We start from the raw sequence: 19,898 nt of genomic DNA, 5'->3' as shown, positions 1-19,898 counted from the left end.
CACGGAGGAAAAATGAAACAGGAAATTTCCTTAAGTACTTTCGTATATTAAATACATCTTCAGAAGGTAGATATATTAAATACATCTTCAGATATTGATGCTCATGATGCATCAATTGACCTTCTGAAGATGTATTTAATATACGAAAGTACTTAAGGAAATTTCCTGTTTCATTTTTCCTCCGTGGTCTGACATTGTCACATTCTTAATCACGTGTTTATTTTCGTGATATACACACATATATATATATATATATATATATATATATATATATATTTATATCCATAAAACTAAACCTGAAGACAGCACACTCCTAGGAGCTCCCCTGGGGTTGAAAGCCATCGATGAGGTCCTTGATAAGAAAATCGCCGACCTTAAGAGGATGGATGGGAGGATTGAGGATATTGATGCTCATGATGAACTCTACCTCATCACCAGATGATGTCCCTCCCCAGGTTAACCTACTTTCTGAGGTGTTCACCATCTTACAGTAGCCAAAAACTAAGTGAGTATGACCAGTTACTGAAATCAATGCTAGAAAAAGCCCTTAACCTCTCTCTCGATGACCTACAGTGGAAACAAGCCTCTCTTCCCGTAAGACTTGGGGGCCTCGGAGTTCGAACAGCAACGCAAATCGCTGTTCCAGCCTTCCTGTCCTCCTTATCAGCATCCGACGACCTTGTGAAGGAAATTCTACCTGCCCACTTACATCAGCTGGCAGGTGTACATGATCCCAATTTTACACGCTGTGCCACAGAGTGGGCCTCTCGTGCAGGCCAATCACCTCAACCACCATCCCCAAAAGCCCACAAGCAATCCAGCTGGGATGGCCCTATTGTAGACCAAGTTGCTGCAGAGTGCCTGGGTGCTGCAACAACACAACACGACATTGTTCGCCTCACAGCAGTAGCAGCACCACATGCAGGGGATTTCCTGTTAGCAACCCCAATGTCGGCAACTGGCACGCGTCTCACACCACACGCCCTCCGAATTGCTGTGGCCCTCCGCCTTGCTGCCCCAATCCACACCAGATATAGGTGCCCGAATATTCGGGCAGATATATATGCCCGAAACGCTTTGCGTAATAGTGGCTTTAGGCATTGTATGTACTAGCTCTACCTATAAGTCAAACAATCCTTGTAAATATTTATTGTATGTATGTACCTTACCTAAATAAAATTGTATTGTATTGTATTGTATTGTATTGTGTATTTGCGGCGAGGTGGTGGCTGACAGGTACGGCCACCATGGCCTACTCTGCCAAAGCACAGGGGGATGGCACTCGAGGCACAGTGAAGTTAACAACATCATCAAGAGGAGCCTTACCACAGCTGGATGCCCAGCTGAAAGAGAGCCCCGTTACCTAACGCCCCGTAACTCTGATGCTCTTATTGGTCGCCCGGATGTTATCACAGTGAACCCCTGGAAGAATGGCAAGCAGTTGGTATGGGACTACACGTGCGTATCAACCCTGGCTAACACCTACATTAACCTCAGTGTTGCACAACCAGGTGGCGCTGCCACCCACAGGGAAACAGCCAAATCCCGTAAGTATAGAGAACTGGATCACCACTACAATTTTGTTCCCATTGCTTCTGAGACACTCGGCGCCTGGGGTAAAAGTGCTACCAGTTTTTTGAAGGAACTGGGTTCTAGGCTCATTGAAACAACAAGGGACCCAAGAGCTGCAAGCTTTCTTTTCCAGTGCCTCAGTGTGGCGATACAGAGGGGAAATGCGCACTGCATCCAGGGTTCCTGCCCGCCATCTGAGGAGCTGGAGGAACTCGACAACCTATGATAACCATCTTTGTCACCCATATGTAACTCCTTTTTTGTAACAAAGTTCAAATAAAGTAAATATATATGTGTACATACAAAAGAATGGGGGTGGTAGGAGAAGATAATGTTAGTGTTCAGTGAGAAACCACAAGGTTTCCTCTGAATACTTTTTATTTTCTTCTCCGAGGCTATGGGTCCCCACATTAGCACCAGAGGTGGTACCCTCACAAATTAAAAAAAAAATTATATATATATATATGTATATATTTATATATATATATATATATATATATATATATATATATATATATATATATATATATATATATATATATATATATATATATATATATATATATATATATATATATATGTCGTACCTAGTAGCCAGAACGCACTTTTCAGCCTACAATGCAAGGCCCGATTTGCCTAATAAGCCAAGTTTTCATGAATTAATTGTTTTTCGACTACCTAACCTACCTAACCTAACCTAACCTAACTTTTTCAGCAACCTAACCTAACCTAACCTATAAAGATAGGTTAGGTTAGGTTAGGTAGGGTTGGTTAGGTTCGGTCATATATCTACGTTAATTTTAACTCCAATAAAAAAAAATTGACCTCATACATAATAAAATGGGTAGCTTTATCATTTCATAAGAAAAAAATTAGAGATAATATATTAATTCAGGAAAACTTGGCTTATTAGGCAAATCAGGCCTTGCATAGTAGGCCGAGTACGACGTTCTGGCTACTAGGTACAACATATATATATATATATATATATATATATATATATGATTTGTGTTCCTCACGTGTTTTGTGTTCCTCACGTGTGCCCCAAAGAATGAGGTGATTTGGTAAAATGCTATGCCCAAGATTACTATCCGAGTGCCGGCGGTGGGGTGGTTCAAATAGCCTCAGCTATCACCTCATTATGTCCGGTCGTGATGGTCAAGTGGATTAAGGCGTCTTGTACATACCAGTTGCGTTGCTTCTGGGAGTATGGGTTCGAGTCACTTCTGGGGTGTGAGTTTTCAGTTGCATATTGTCCTGGGGACCATTCAGGCTTGTTCGTATTTGTGTTCCTCACGTGTGCCCCAAAGAATGAGGTGATTTGGTAAAATGCTATGCCCAAGATTACTATCCGAGTGCCGGCGGTGGGGTGGTTCAAATAGCCTCGGCTATCACCTCATTATGTCCGGTCGTGATGGTCAAGTGGATTAAGGCGTCTTGTACATACCAGTTGCGTTGCTTCTGGGAGTATGGGTTCGAGTCTCTTCTGGGGTGTGAGTTTTCAGTTGCATATTGTCCTGGGGACCATTCAGGCTTGTTCGCATTTGTGTTCCTCACGTGTGCCCCAAAGAATGAGGTGATTTGGTAAAATGCTATGCCCAAGATTACTATCCGAGTGCCGGTGGTGGGGTGGTTCAAATAGCCTCGGCTATCACCTCATTATGTCCGGTCGTGATGGTCAAGTGGATTAAGGCGTCTTGTACATACCAGTTGTGTTGCTTCTGGGAGTATGGGTTCGAGTCACTTCTGGGGTGTGAGTTTTCAGTTGCATATTGTCCTGGGGACCATTCAGGCTTGTTCGCATATATATATATATATATATATATATATATATATATATATATATATATATATATATATATATATATATATATATATATGTATATATATATATATATATATTCCTTGAAATTTTGTCACATTAACGTCTACATCTGTCGTTCTTCTGACAAATAGATTTTTAAGGTTAATTAACTTATATGCAAATTACAAAATTTATTAGCCGGAGTGCAGAGCTTCACACACTCAATGCTAGCCACCAAGTAACTATCAAAATGCATATATCTTTGCTTTCACTTCAGTTATATTTATGACAAGGGATTTAAAATTTGTCTATATTTCTGCTTTTCTGACGACATTAAAAACTTTCGTTTATTACAGTATCTACATAAAATTAACTTTGATCTTCATTAGGTTGTAGTTCCCATCAATAGGGAGAGCGTCGGTCAAAAAATTTTTTTTGTTTATATATAAATATCTTTCCTCTCTCAATAATATGCCCGAAACGCTATGCGTACTAGTGGCTTTAGGTATTGTATGTACTAGCTCTGTCTATAAATCCAATATTATGTTTGTAAATCGACTATTTATGTACTTTCCTGAATAAAATGAACTTTACTAATATCTAATATCTGTGACTAAAACGTAAGAACGACTTTACCTATGCCTTTTTGATAACATATACAATTTTAAGCTTTATTAGTGAAGCTCTATTAATTAAACAATATATCAGAGAGTGTGTAGGGTTCGGTGTTCCATGTGCGAAGAGACATGGGAGATTTTACATCAGTACAGTAAATGGTTTAAGTAGCAAACGCATACTAACGATTAGTATCTATAGACCAACACTATTGTTCTATGAAGTAGAAGCTCATGGTATTGGGGGTGCTATATTAACTTGGATTAGGGCATGGCTATTCCAAAGGAAACAGAGAGTTAGTATAAATGGGGTTAAGTCAGAGTGGGATAATGTTGTTAGTGGAGTACCTCAGGGCTCTGTCCTGGGACCTCTGTTGTTTATAATATATATAAATGATTTAGATTCAGGTTTGAGTAGCAACATTTGCAAATTTGACCTCTATCATGTCACCCCTAACTCTTCGCCTTTCCAGTGAATGCAACTCAAGCTTTGTTAATCTTTCTTCATATGAAAGATTTCTAATTTGGAAAATTAACTTAGTCATCCTACGCTGGACACGTTCAAGTGAATTTATATCCATTCTATAATATGGCGACCAAAACTGAACAGCATAATCTAAATGGGGCCTAACCAGAGCAAGATATAACTTGAGAACCACACCAGGTGTCTTGTTACTAACGCTGCGATTAATAAATCCAAGTGTCCGATTTGCCTTATTACCTTACCACTATCAACTGCCTTAACTATGCTAGAATAAAAAGATAACAAATTTATTAAACATGAACGGCCATTTATAAAACCATGTTGCGACTCAATTATTAATTTATGTTTTTCAAGTTGAATACGAATTTTATTTGCTATTATAGATTCGAGTAACTTTCCCACAATAGACGTTAGGCTAATTGATCGATAGTTAGACGCAAGTGATCTATCTCCTTTCTTAAAAACTGGTATCACATTAGCAACTTTCCAAAACTCTGGCACTCTGCCTGACTATTGATTTATTAAATATGGTTAACAGTGGGTCACAAAGCTCCTCTTTGCATTCTTTAAAAGCACCCTGGCAAACACTTCATCCGGCCCTGGGGATTTGTTTGGTTTGAGTTTTACTATTTGTTTAAGAACATCCTCCCTGGTAACTGCTAAACTCGTCAACCTGTCCTCGTCCCCACCCACATAGACTTGTTCGGCTGAAGGCATATTGTTAAGTTCCTCTTTAGTAAATACAGATACAAAATATTTATTAAAAATACTACTCATCTCTTCATCACTATCTGTTATTTGACCTGTCTTAGTTTTTAATGGACCTATCCTTTCCCTAGTCTTAGTACGATATAACTGAAAAAACCCTTTAGGATTTGTCTTTGCTTGCCCTGCTATGCGAACTTCATAGTTTCTTTTTGCTTTACTTATCTCTTTTTTAACATTTCTAACCAGTTGTACGAATTCCTGTTCTAAAGTGACCTCCCCATTGTTAATCCTTTTGTACCAAGCTCTCTTTTTACCTATAAGGTTCTTCAAATTCTTTGTTATCCACTTTGGGTCATTAGTATTCGATCTATTCAATTTGTATGGTATACCACGTTCCTGTGCTTTGTTTAGAATATTCTTAAATAAGTTATATATTGAATGCACATCGAAATCCCCATTTAAGTCACCTATCGCTGGGTTCATGTCTCGCTCCAAGACCGGCCCACACCCCATACCCAAGACTTTCCAATCAATTTGACCCAAAAAATCTCTTAGGCTACTAAAATCAGCTTTTCGAAAATCTGGCACTTTAACAGAATTCTCTCCTACAGGTCTACTCCATTCTATGCTAAATCTGATTTCTCTGCGATCACTGTTCCCCAGCTCACTCCCCATTTCGATGTCATTAATTTGTGTTTCCCTGTTAGTTAACACTAAATCTAAAATATTATTTTCCCGTGTTGGTTCCCCCAATGTGTTGCGTAAGAAAGCAATCGTCAATTAATTCTAGAAAATCTTCTGCTTCACTATTCCCTGTTTTGTTCAACCAGTTTATTCCACTAAAATTAAAGTCACCCATGACATAAATACTGTTAGATCTAGATGCTCTATATATTTCATCCTATAGATGCTTTGCTTCCATTCTGTCTAAATTTGGTGGCCTATGTATAACTCCTATTGTAATATTATTAGCTTTTTCGTTTAATTCTATGCAAATAATTTATGTGTGTGGCTCAGTTTTGATTCCCTCTTTGAGACTACATTTCAAATTGTCCCTAACATATATGGCTACTCTACCTCCTCGTCTAATATATCTATCTGTGTGAAATAGTTTAAATCCATTTATTTGATATTCAGGTAATAGTTCTCTATTTTCTACATTCATCCACGTTTCGGTAAGTGCAATAATATCTATTTTTTCTGTGCAGACAAGAGCATTTAACTCGTTAATTTTATTTCTTAGACTTCTACTGTTAGTGTAATATACCCTAAGTGAATTGTTATTTTGAGGCCCTTCTCTTTCCCTGATCATTTTGCCAATTCCTTTCTCCCACAAACACATACTTTTATTACCTCCTTCCTCCAAATCAATTCCCATACCTCTATCTACTAACAGTTTAAACCCAAACAAACACCTCTAACCACTTCTTCCAACGAGTTCGCAACAGCAACAACCCCAGCTCTCGATAGATGCACCCCATCACGAGCATACATTTCATTTCTTCCATAGAAGTGTTCCCAATTGTCTATGAAAGATATTGCATTTGATTTGCAATATCTTTCCAGCGGGCAATTGACACCAATTGCCCTCGACATCCATTCATTTCCCACTCCCTTTCTTGGAAGAATGCCACATATGATCGGGATTCCTCCCTTGCTCCTCACTAATTCAATGGCTGTCCTGAATCTCTGTATTAGTTCCTCACTCCTAACTCGCCCAACATCATTACCCCCTGCACTAATACAAATAATGGGTTTGTTTCCATTTCCCGTCATAATATCATTCATGTTTCCAACAATATCATCAATTCCAGCTCCCGGATAGCAAACCCTTAATCTGTTCCCCCTATCTCTGGTACAAAACGTTCTGTCTGAATACCTCACCTGGGAATCTCCCACAACCAAAATTCGCTTCGATTCTCCCTTTTCCATTCAAGCAGTTTGAGGGACCTGCGCTTCAATGCTCCTCGTTGCTTTGCCTCCTCTTTGAACAACAGGCTCACCACAGCACTTGTCCTCTAATACGTCAAATGCATTAAAAGTCCTTAGGTGTAGGCTATTAGTTGTCGGTTTTGCCAAGGTCTTCTTAAGACCCCTGTCTTTCACAACTTGCCAAGACGAGGTCTTCTTAATACTGGTCCCGTCAGTTCTTCTTAATGAGGTCCCGTCAACACTGGCCTCCTCCTTCGTTTCCTCCCGAAGTCTCAGCCGTCGTACCTCCTCCCGCAGGGAATCCATCTCTGCTCTCAGAGCTCCAACCAGACTCACCAAATCCTTCACTAATCCTTCCATTATTGCAATAATAATGTTACTAGAATCGGAGCTCCAGCTAACACAACCTCTCACTGTGACTGCACCTGACTGACTGTGATTGAATAGGGTATTAAAAATATCAACACAAGACAGAACACGAAACAATGGGTATAAATTGGATAAGTTTAGATTTAGGACAGACTTGGGTAAATACTGGTTCAGTAACAGGGTTGTGGATTTGTGGAACCAATTGCCGCGTAACGTGGTGGATGTGGGGTCCCTCGATTGTTTCAAGCGTGGGTTGGACAAGTATATGAGTGGGATTGGGTGGTTATAGATAGGAGCTGTTAGATATTATTAGAAATACGTATTCTACTTGTTAATATAATAAATTAAATTTGCGATCATTTAAGGAGAGAAATATTCCATCAAGTAGGTATTTACTTGCGACGACTGGATCACTGTGTACAGAAGGTTGATATGCCAACAAACACTTTCCAGAAAACAATATATCTTGGATAAGCCGCTCCACAACATTGACACTTGGACCGTTGACTTCCTGGAGGCCACATATTTACTTATTTCATAATGAAAGTATATTATTTCATAGTAAATATATGTTTTCTCGTGTTCTGCATTAAGCACCAATATTATATTGAATAAATATACCATATTTCTTCATTATTTAAGTATTGCTAGGAGGCTTTGAGTAGCTTTGGGTCGTTAGGTGAACAGAATCTCCAATAGATGGGGCGAGAGTCGCGCTATCTCTCGCCCGGGCGAGAGTCGAAACGTGAGTATTTTAGAATTGATATATCTTTGTCCTCCAACAAGATATATTTCCTTTGGTGGACTCACAATAACGACCATATCTCTGTCTTTCTGAAGGCATATAATATTTTAGGCTTTATAAGCGTATCTTTGTTAATTACACACTATATTGCCAAGTGCGTAGGCTTCTGCACTCCATGACCAACAAGCTACTGAATGCCACTATAAAAACGTATGTATCTTCACTTGAGCTTTATATATGTCTATGGTAAAGTAGTTAAAATGAAGCTTATATTTCTATCTTTCATAAGACATATAAAACATTTGTGTTTATTAACGAATTTACGTGAAATAAGCATTGTTCTGAGAGAGAGTTACTCCGTTGCGGGATCGGAGCTCGCCGAGTATAAAAATACACGTATCTTCGCTTTAAATACAAATATGGCCATGGTAAGGCATTTAAAATTAAGATTATGTTTCTATCTTTCTTGAGACGTATAAACCTTTTACGTTTATTAACGATTCTGCGTGAAATAAGCATTGTTCTGAGATGAATATTGCGGATTTCCAGCTCTACGACCGATGAAAAATGCAACTTTTATACAATTACAAATATCTTCAGTTTTACTTTAAATTTTGTCCTGAAAGATATTCCATATATAGATCCAGTTTCTGCCGTTCTTCTGACATAAAAAGACCTTTAGTTTAATAAGTTATTTAGATGTTTTTAACAATATTACTAGGGCGTTCACCGATACTAACATGGGCGACCCTTTTGGAAACGCAACACATGGGTTGACCTGATTGATATATGGATCAGATTCCATTAAGGCTCGGAACAGTTTCATGCAGGGGTGCAGCCTTTCCTTGTGATGGCGGACGTCTGCCTGAGGGGACGTTGGATGAGGCGAGATGGGGGTGATGGAGAAAGAGCAGCGCAGGACTGCGGGTGCTGAATCAAGGGGTGACGCTCTTAAGAGAATCTGTGGAGGCCTCAGATTGTGATGCTCTGTCAGTTGATGGTGGATGGTGCGACTGAGTGTAGAGGTCAATATGAGGTCGTGGATGACGTAATGTCTGCGCCTCCGTCCCAGGTTGTTCCACTCGGGAAGGACGCTGTGATGGTTCAGTTGACTGGTGAACATCATGGACATGATTGTGGTGGTGATCATGGCTTTTTGGTGACCCTACGAGCATTTTTGTGTGATTTGGTTTAGTTATGTGAAATCAGTTTGCTGAATGCTGTACGCCCTGATTGGTTGTGAGTAGTGTTATCGTGTGTACTTTGCTGGATGGGTTGATGTGGAGTAAGAGCCATGCAAGGTTTATATTTTGTGTGTTATGTTTATATGGTTTTCTTGTCTTGATAATGAGCCTTGCGAGGTTTGATATTCGCACTTTGATGATTAGATTCTTGTATGTAAGTAATGTGTACGTATTATGTTCTGCTGTAAATTTGTAAAACTTTTCTCAGGTATATGTATGAATGTGTAAGGTTGGACCTGTGACAGCCACCATGACTTGTAATCGTGTGATGACACTCCCGATTTTTGCCATGAGCTTCCTGTACAGGGATGTTTACCTCTATGCTCTACCAGTTGCTGGTCGCCACCTGTGGACACGGTGTTAGTCTACTGCTTTGGTGCTTCGCCGGCGTAATACGGATGGGATCAGATTTGCGTGCAAGCCTGACTTTCCCATCACTAGTGTGCCCCATTTTGGTGTGCTCCAAGTGAAGCTCGAAGACGTGGCGGGTGTGCACATGTGAACAAGTGGCACGGTCTTGGTTAAATTTGGAGAGATTTGGGAGTTAAGGGGATGTGTACATTAGCTTGAAAGTAATGCTTCCCTTACCTGGGTGTGACGAGACGGCGGAGGTCATGGATTATAACCGGCATGTAAAGTTTGTGTCGGTTCACGACTCTCCTTTTGAGATGTCTAAATAAACAATCGTCAATGTGCTTGCACAACCCGTCATCAGAACAAGTCCATCCCATCCAGAAGTCAATCTAAAAGACCCATTCATAAATTTTAATATGCTGTTCATTCAAAACAGAAATTTTCTCAAATATAAATTATATATTATCATATTGTGCATATTTAGACATTGGTTAGGTTAGGTGTTTAGGTTCTGTTGGCGATTATTTTTATTTGTAGTACGTTTTTTAAGTACTTACAGTGTTGTGGTTCAAACAAAAGTCGTCAGTGAAGCACTTGATCCGAGTATTCGGACGTCATCAGTGGAGTGGCGTGTAAACCATTTTTCATTCATAAACAGGGTTTGGCGGGTGCATGGAATGGACTTCGTCCTTTGTTCATGAGGACGGGCTGACTTTCGTTGTCCTTCCTCAAAGGTATGACAAGGTTCTAGGTGTTCGCTCGAACCGTCACACGTCTGGGCGCTTCAAGGCACTCCAGTGGCTTCAGCATGGAGAGAATCATCAGGAGAAGCGCCAAGCTATTACGACTGTATAACGCTTGGAAGGGGTCAGAATAAGGATTTGGGATTGGACGGAGGAAAGGAATAGTGTGCAACCACATGGACGGTCGGGGATTGAACTCTGATCAGCATGAAGCGAGACCGTCGCTTTACTATCCAGCCCACGAGGATGGACAGTAGACAGTTCAGGTGTGAGAAGATTATCCTCTCCAAAGGTATACTTTCCTCGTTGGCCAAACCACACACTAGAAAGTGAAGGGACGACGACGTTTCGGTCCATCCTGGACCATTCTGAAATCGACTCTGATGAAGGAAGGAGCGAAGGCAACAAATAGGCAAGAGAGAGAGAGAGAGCGAGAGAGAGAAGGAGAAAGGGAGAGAGAGAGGGAGAGAGAGAGAGAGAGAGAGAGAGAGAGAGAGAGAGAGAGAGAGAGAGAGAGAGAGAGAGAGAGAGAGAGAGAGAGAGAGAGAGAGAGAGAGAGAGAGAGAGAGAGAGAGAGAGAGAGAGAGAGAGAGAGAGAGAGAGAGAGAGAGAGAGAGAGAGAGAGAGAGAGAGAGAGAGAGAGAGAGAGAGAGAGAGAGAGAGAGAGAGAGAGAGAGAGAGAGAGAGAGAGAGAGAGAGAGAGAGAGAGAGAGAGAGAGAGAGAGAGAGAGAGAGAGAGAGAGAGAGAGAGAGAGAGAGAGAGAGAGAGAGAGAGAGAGAGAGAGAGAGAGAGAGAGAGAGAGAGAGAGAGAGAGAGAGAGAGAGAGAGAGAGAGAGAGAGAGAGAGAGAGAGAGAGAGAGAGAGAGAGAGAGAGAGAGAGAGAGAGAGAGAGAGAGAGAGGGAGAGAGAGAGAGAGAGAGAGAGAGAGAGAGAGAGAGAGAGAGAGAGAGAGATAGAGAGAGAGAGAGAGAGAGAGAGAGAGACAGAGAGAGACAGAGAGAGAGAGAGAGAGAGAGAGAGAGAGAGAGAGAGAGAGAGAGAGAGAGAGAGAGAACCAAGGCAAAAAGTACGAAAGGTAAGATGAAATAAAGGGGGATAGTAATAGGAATAAGGAAGGTATCGCAAGAGAAAACAATAGGAAAGAAAAAAAAAAGAAAGAAGATAAATGGAAATTTCCATTAAGATAAATATTAATTTCTACCAATTGTCGAAATTAATATGGGTATTTCATTACCAGTGACAGAGAGCATACTTAAACGAATGTCTGACGAAAATCTTAGTGACCTAACAAATTCACAAAGACCTGAAAGCTGTTGCATTAAACATTATGATGAATACCGTGAGGAGGCATTAATTTATAGAGCTAATAGAACAAGAACTCGGCAATGTGGTGTTATAGTGGCCAGAATATGCATGCGATATAACTTGTATGGCAGCTTTCTCAAAGCTCAAATCTTGGAGCATTTTATGATCTACCTAAGATTAACGATGTAATGCATCAGTTATGTAATATATGTGATATAACTAAAGCTTAAGTTTGTAAAAGCATCTTAATCACCCTCTGTGGTTAAATGCTTAATAAAACACCTGTTTCTAAAGCAGCTAGAGGAGGTAGGAGAGTCAAGGAATGATATAAATATATATGTATGTATATATGCATGTAAGATGACCAGAATTGCATTACATCTTGGAAAACGCATATTATTCACATTATGTATAAAACAACATATCTAGAACACTTTATGTGGATTAGACGAAAATATGTATTTACATCTGTTATATGTAGGTTACATTAGCATTTTAAAGGCACTACAATCACCTTCTGCAGTTGAGTGTTCAAAAATCGCTGAACTATATGCATAACTAATATCTAGACATGTCCATGAAGAATAGAGGAAAATATGCTCGCTGATGTGTCTTGCAGGAGGCAGGGCTTCTCGTCGCGGTGTTCTTTTCAGCAATTCGTCGGTGTTCTACTGTTTACTTGATTTTCTCAGGCGCAGATCGTTGGTGTTCTTCTTCTTCTCAGGCTTCCTGCCGGACTGTTGGTCTTGCTATGTGTTGATATAGCGAGGCCATCGTTGGAGGTAGTGTCTTGCAGGAAATTTTTGGTAGTGTAGGGGTGCTTCCATGGAAGAGGTGGTGTTCTAACCGAGACGTCCTCAGCCGATGAGTCGGATGACTCAGAAGCAGAGGCGGTGGATCTTGAGGGATACGTTCTTGCTAGTTGAGGCTTCCTGGGATCGGCAGCTGATGAAGAACGTTCAGAGGGTTTGCACATAAGAGTTGGAACTGTGGCTGATGTCGATGGAGGAGGCGTCTGGGTGGCCTGTGATGATGGTGCTGGAGGAGCAGGCGTTGCAGCTGTTGATAGTAGATCCGTCAGCTCGGCGGCGTTCACGGTGATGTCAGAGACCGGATCCGGATCTTGAGAACTAGAGGTTGAAGTGGTGTTGGTGTAAACTTCATCAGGGACGTTGAAAGCTGGAAGACCATTTGTATTGTAGAGAATATTTAGAATTCTAACATATTCCTGGGGGCTATTGCCAGCTATCATACTGGACGCCGTTGTCAACGCTTGTACAGTGCTGTTTAGTAATTGGTCGAGGTGGGCTGGAGGTGGCGACGGCTGGCTCAATGAGTGGCTGGTTGGTTCGGAGCGGCGCCCCCAATGGCTGATAGTAGCAGCAAAAGCAGTTGTTTGTCCTTCCTGAAGTTCCGGGAAAATGGCAGCTTGGGTGTTGAAAGTTGAAGTTGAGGTGGTCACTGATTGGTTGGTTGCATCATAGGTACTGGCTCCGGCAGATGTGGTTTTCTCCATGTTCTTAATGCCTTCTTGTCTATGAGGGCAACGAATGGAGATTGCAGGATGATCGCCATTGCGAAGCAAATAGCATAGTGTTTCTGACGTGCAGATAGAATCTGACTTGGTGATCAGCTGAGCAGAGGCTACACTTCTGAATACGCTGGTTACATTTGCTGGTGTAGTGGGTGTACTCGTACCACTGGTTGACGATGTGGAAACGTTCCATCTTCACACGGAATGGAGGAATGTGGATACCGAAGCTGTAAAAACCATTTCTGGTAGCCAGAGTAGCCGAAGCTACGGTCTCGAAGGTCAGCTTCAAGGAGCGATTTCTGTTGAAGAAGTGAGCCTCGTGGAGCCCTAAGCCCGGGTTGAAATCCTTGAAGTCGTGCATGAATGCTCTTTCATCTGTTTCATCTTTTTCCACGATCCTTTGGCTAAGATCATGAATAACGACAGAGCGTGCAGCCAGTTACTGACGTGGGAAGTTGAGACGAAGGTGTTTCTTATGACCCTTGACCTCTGGGTATGGTTCCTCTGTTTGGCAGGTGTAAAAAATATATAATAATACGGCTATGCCTCCTAAAAGTGTCTAGGGTAAATAATTCAACCACTTACTCAACAAAGCAATATACTTAAAGTAAGGGTAACAAAGAACATACAAACATATAAATGGAAATACAGGCAGCCTGAAATATTAATCCATCAGAATACAATAACACAATATTATTATATAAGCACTGATCACTATTTTAAAAAACTTAAATGGATAGATGGGTATGCAAATAATGGTCTAACCAGGCACTTAGCTATGTTACTAAACAATAAACAAGTACCACAGACTTATCTCACAACATGTCCACGCCAGCCAGCTCCACCCACGCGACTGGCGTTGCTGGAGCATGCACAGCATGGTGTCTACAAGTTACCAACTAAAACCCACATGAAACCTCTAGATACTCTGCTATCAGAGAGTAATAATTAAGAATATAATTATAACTAAACTTATATGTCTATAACACTGCTAAAGTATAAATAAGACGTTATGTACAATCAATAAACAGGAATAATTACAGAGGGTGAATCAGTGACGCTAGCTTGATACACTGCACGCATTACTGGAACATCCCAAACATGGTCATCCCTCCATGAGACACCACCGTCTCCCCCCACAGGAATGAACATGCAATAGCATTAACACAATATTAAATACAGGTACACTACAGCATGCTACATTTAAATTAAACATGTAACTGGAAAACAGATGGACATAATGGTTAATTTAAATAACTGATGAAAGGAATAATGGACATACATGTTTACCATGATAAATGTTAGAATCAAATATATGGATTCGTAACAGTGTTGACTGGAAAAATTGGAGCTGAAAAACAGAAGTTTGTCGACTTCCTCCTCGCTGTAAAAGAAGAAGAGGATATCTGTACCTTCTTGTCCGATGTCGTTACGTGTCACTTCAGCAATGTCTTTAAAAAGCTTCAGGAGGGATGTCTTGGAGAACAGGTGCTCGTCAAGGGTCGTTCCTCAGACCTTGAAGCGTTTGTGGCGCATGGTGAACTTCCTGGTGGACGATGGGTCTCTCTCAAAGACTACACGTCACTGGAGATGACCTCCCGTCTCTACCCGGCATAAAACACCAAGTTAGGAGTGGGGTCTGACCCTCTAGAGTGACGAAAGACTTCCTGCCATTCATTTACCACACCCTGCAATGCTACGTGCGAGGGATAGAGCTCGAGCAACGAGAACACGTCCAACCGTGACGGTTACAAGTTGCAGAAGTTCGAGTTGTGGTCGTGTCGTTTGTGATGCGTGATTCAGTTCAGTTTGCTAGCTACAAAGTTTTAAATATTAGAAATTTATTTTTCAGTTTTATTAAACAAAAGAGCTTTTATACAAAATTTGAAAATATCTTTAGTTATTTTACAATTTATTGAAGTATTTTAGTTTTGTTTTATAAAACTGTAATATCAATATAGCTCTAGGTTAAGTAGTAATTGTAATTAAGAAGCAATAAAATGCTTATCTTCAAAAACTAAGACGGTTAGGTTAGGTTGTGGTTTTCTATTCAGCTTTTCAGGTAAGCTCAAATATTCACAATATATTTGACAGTACAATTTAATACTAAGTGAAAATAAGTACAATTCCTGATTGTCATACATAGTACATAATTGCACTTATGGGGGCTGTTGCATTTACCTCCCCATTTTTGGAGGACGGGCTGGTTGTTCCATGATGCTGCAGCTGACGGTCACTCTAGGTGACATGTTCTCTTTCAACTGTTTTTCGATGCCAGATGTCTGAAGTGTACAACAATAAATGAGAATGGGCTGTTACATTTACCCTGTTACATTGCAGGGTAAACAACGAGTTTTGTTATTACCTTGAGATCGTAAACTGTATGTAGTCTTCGTCCAGGAATTCGACACCTGTGTTCAGAAACTTGAGGCTATAAAGGACTACTCTGAAATGTTCAGTCGGTCCTCCAAACAAAGGCCCAAAAGTGATTCCATGCATCTGCCAAATCAAGTTTATGAATGAAAAAAGGTTTACACACGACTCACAACTGATTTCGTCCGGAACAAGTACTTCATTGATGAATTTTGTTCGATCCACAACGTTGTAAATCCTTCACCCACGTACTACAAATACAAATAATCGTCAACAGAACTAAACACCTAACCTGACCTAACCTATGCCTATTTATGCACAATATGCTAATATATTATAATATTAATTTATATTTGAGAAAATTTCCTTTTAGAATGAACAGTATTTTAAAATTTATGAATGCGTCTGTGGGGTCGACCGCTGGATGTAATGGATTTGAGTCGAAGACGGGTTGGAAATGTTGCCCCATCAGATGTTGCTTTGACGTTATGAGGAGCTCCTGTGCTTCTCCCGCCAGTGGGTGGTAGTAGCTCCTGCTTCCCTCTCTCCCGCCCACTGTAGCAGTACACAAGTAAGATCTATCCCTTCTACAAGTAAAATGATGGATGTGTATGGAGACCCGTGCATGCCCTTATGTTCCTTCATTTGAGAGTTGAGCCCACCTAGCACTTGCGACTCCTCGGGTCTACACGCTCCCTGGGTGAGGGGACGGGTCTAAAACAAAAGGTTCAGCGTGGCCCACTTAAACCAATCGGCTCGTCTGGTTAGCCGTGCCTCAACCCGTCCTCAGTCCATGCTCATTCCATCCAGCAGTCGACTCCAAAGACGTATTCATAAATTTTAACATGCTGTTCATTCAAATTACGAATTTTCATATATATATAAATTAATAGAATGTTGCATGAGGGTCGCCAATTCACACTGAATACAAATGTATTTGCAACAGGGTGGAAGCAGACCAATATGAACTGCATGAGTTGCATTGCGGAAGCACAAAGGGCTGGCATGCAAAACACAACGAGGTCAATGACATCATCAAGAGAAGTCTCGTCTTAGCTCGGTGCCCAGCGGAGAGAGAACCTCACATCCTAGGGGCCCACCACCTGAATGACCCTGCACTTCGCCCTGATGGTATCACTATATACCCTTGGAAAACGGACAAACTGTTGGTGTGGGACTACACATGTGTATCCACCCTGGCTGACACCTATGTACACTTCGGTGCTGATCAGGCAGGTGGGGCGGCCAACCACAGGGAAACAGCAAAATCACTCAAGTACAGGCGACTGGAAGGTCAATACCTCTTTGTTCCCATAGCGTCTGAGACACATGGCTCCTGGGGCAAGAGTGCCTTGGGATTTCTCAAGGAATTGGGCTCCAAGCTCATTGACGTCACCAGATACCCAAGGGCTTCCATTTTTTTGTTTCAGCGCCTCAGTGTGGCGATCGAGAGGGGAAATGCCTGCTGCATCATCGGTTCCTGTCCGGAAACGGAGGAGCTTCAAGAGATCCATAACCTTTAGGCACTTTTTGTATCAACCAATGTATATCTTGTAACCTTTAAATACACAATAAAGCAAAAAAAAAAAGAAGGGGGTGGTAGGAGAATTTTGTTTTTAATAGAATTGTATATAAGCATAGTGTGCATATTCAGGTATTTGTTAGGTTTGGTCAGGTGTTTAAGTTCTATTGACAATTATTTGTATATATGGTATATGGGTGAAGCATTTACAGAATGGTGGTTCAAAAAATTTGAAAAAATTTGTCAGCAAAGCACTTGTTCGAGAAGTGTTCGAACGTCAACAGTTGTGACTCGTGTGTAAACTGTTTTTCATTCATAAACAGGGGGTATGGCAGGTGCATGGAATCACTTTTGGGCTTTGTTTATGAGGACGGGCTGCTGTGCCTAGCTAGGCATCGGTTCAAGTTGGCATTGTAAAGTTGGTACCCCTATTGGTCCCTGGGGTGCCATTCGGCTCTGCAGTAGTGACCCATGTTCTGCTTATTCCCTGAGGTGGCTTACTTGCCCTTGTGCCTCCCATATGAACTCCGTGATGGAGGAAGGGAGTGGGACAACGAAGTCCTCGTTACTTTTTTATGTTCTGGCCTTATTTCTCCTCAGACTCATGGGGTGGATAAACAGGCCATTAAGTCTGACCATGAGAAAAGGATGGGGGTTAATAGCTCTGGCTACGTTGGGCCAAGACCAGACATCATCTCTTACTATCTTTACTGGCTCTCTCCAGTCCCCTCCCACTTCCATGGCTGGGTGTTGAGCCCAACCTCCCTATGGTGAATATATCTTCCCCTGGTGTGGCTCCATCGTCCATTGTGAGAATTGTGCCATTTAATACCCTCAAGGGGTTACCGGTGCCATCATTGTACTCGCACGTATTTGTTTCCTGCTACTGCTGCTGCATTCATGGATATGTTTGGTCCCTGCTACGTGGCCTAAGTATTTTGATCTTTGTCATAATCAACATACCCTCCTTGATGATGTGCGTATCCATGAGCCCTTAGTTTACTCCGTGGATTCCCCGGTTATGTTTAACACCACCCAGACTAGCCCACGTGGCTCCTCGGGAGGTGGCCATCAGCGTAGCTACTTTGTCGTGTATTAATGAGACTTTGGTTCTGGTGTCCAAAAATACCCTAGTGAATGCCAGCATTGGAGCAGTGATTATTCCTGTGTAGAAATTGTGTACTAGTAGGAAGCCGGTCGGCCGAGTGGAAAGCACGCGGGGCTTGTGATCCTGTGGTCCTGGGTTCGATCCCAGGCGCTGCTTCCTGGGGTGGAGGCCTGGTCGAGGACCGGGCCGCGGGGACACTAAAGCCCCGAAATCATCTCAAGATAACCTCAAGATAGTATTATATAAGTTGTAAGACAAGAAGGAGTTTGTAAAATTTATTAAGTATTTAATATATTAGACCGTAAATTAGATCATGCTTGGGGCTATGAACTCCATCCAAGCCTTCAACTGTCTTCTTGAGACTGTTCTGACTCGCCGTTTTCTTCGCGTTGGTTTACTTGAGAGCGATACGGCGATTTGGAAAACTGTCTTGGGTGCTGCTGTTTCCATATGAACAAGGAGACCTGCATGGGTATCTGTCGGAATGCCACATTATCATCGAGGGAAGAAGCCAGTAACCATCCATAATGGACACAAGACTCTCCTTTACCCACATGGTTATTTCATTCTTCAACTTGTGAGGTAACATATTTTGGACCATTACAAATTCCTGGCTGCACAAGGATTTTGCTCCACCTGGCAAAAGTAACAAGTGTCTTTAAACACTTCATGGAGATGTAGAAGCCAAATGTATGCTAGGGCATTTGTGCTGTACAGCTAACCCTGAACCATGGACAGGTCTTATTTGATCTTTATGGACCGTGTGGATAGCCTCCATAAGGAGGCTTATGGAGGCTATAAGTGCGGGTAGCCTCCATAAGGAGGCTATCCGCACTTGTTCTATTTCCCGAAAAGGCATTCTTGTATCAATTTCTACCCAGTTATTCATTCCTCGATCTGTGCCCGCTGGCAGGATCTTTTGTCGTCTGTTGCAGGTAACAAACTGCGTGCTCTTAAAAAATGGTAGCGTGTCCCCTTGGCGTGTCACCGTAACTGGTGGTAGGAAACAGCTCTGGCGAGATTACGTATTGGCCATACATGTTTAACTCACGGGCACTTAATGGAACGCAACGCTGCACTTCATTGTCTGAACTTCATTGTCCTTATACAATCGTGCATATCCTTGTTGAGTATTCTTACTTCCAGGACGTGTGTGTGTGTGTGTCTTGCTTCCCGACTCTCATTCACGGTCACCTGTCTCTCGATAGAATGCTTGGTGAATCCGATACCTGTGATATTGCTCAACGTGTATGCTATTGTTCTAGTATTGACATCCTTATTGATATTTAGCGTCTTTTAAATCTACTGTGGCTTTAATGGTGTTACATAGCCTCCTAGGCTTGGTGCCTTCTTTTCATAATTACTTACCTTTATATTGTCTATATATTAAAACTCATAAGACTTTCATTGTGAATTTGTTTAGGATTGTTTTATTAACTTCACTTTTAATGTAGTAGTGCAAGAAATATGAAAATTATTAGAAAAA

The 19,898-nt window shown here is 41.4% G+C and overlaps 1 protein-coding gene across 1 annotated transcript in view; it reads left to right on the top strand.

Annotated features, from left to right (window-relative positions):
* LOC123759270 (uncharacterized) overlaps positions 1–19,898 on the top strand; it is a 98,602-nt gene that overhangs the window by 26,421 nt on the left and 52,283 nt on the right. The gene's annotated exons all lie outside the window — the stretch shown is intronic.

The sequence above is a fragment of the Procambarus clarkii genome, chromosome 32, assembly GCF_040958095.1.
Source record: "Procambarus clarkii isolate CNS0578487 chromosome 32, FALCON_Pclarkii_2.0, whole genome shotgun sequence".
NCBI lineage: Eukaryota > Metazoa > Arthropoda > Malacostraca > Decapoda > Cambaridae > Procambarus > Procambarus clarkii.
This window is presented reverse-complemented; position numbering and strand designations above follow the sequence as displayed.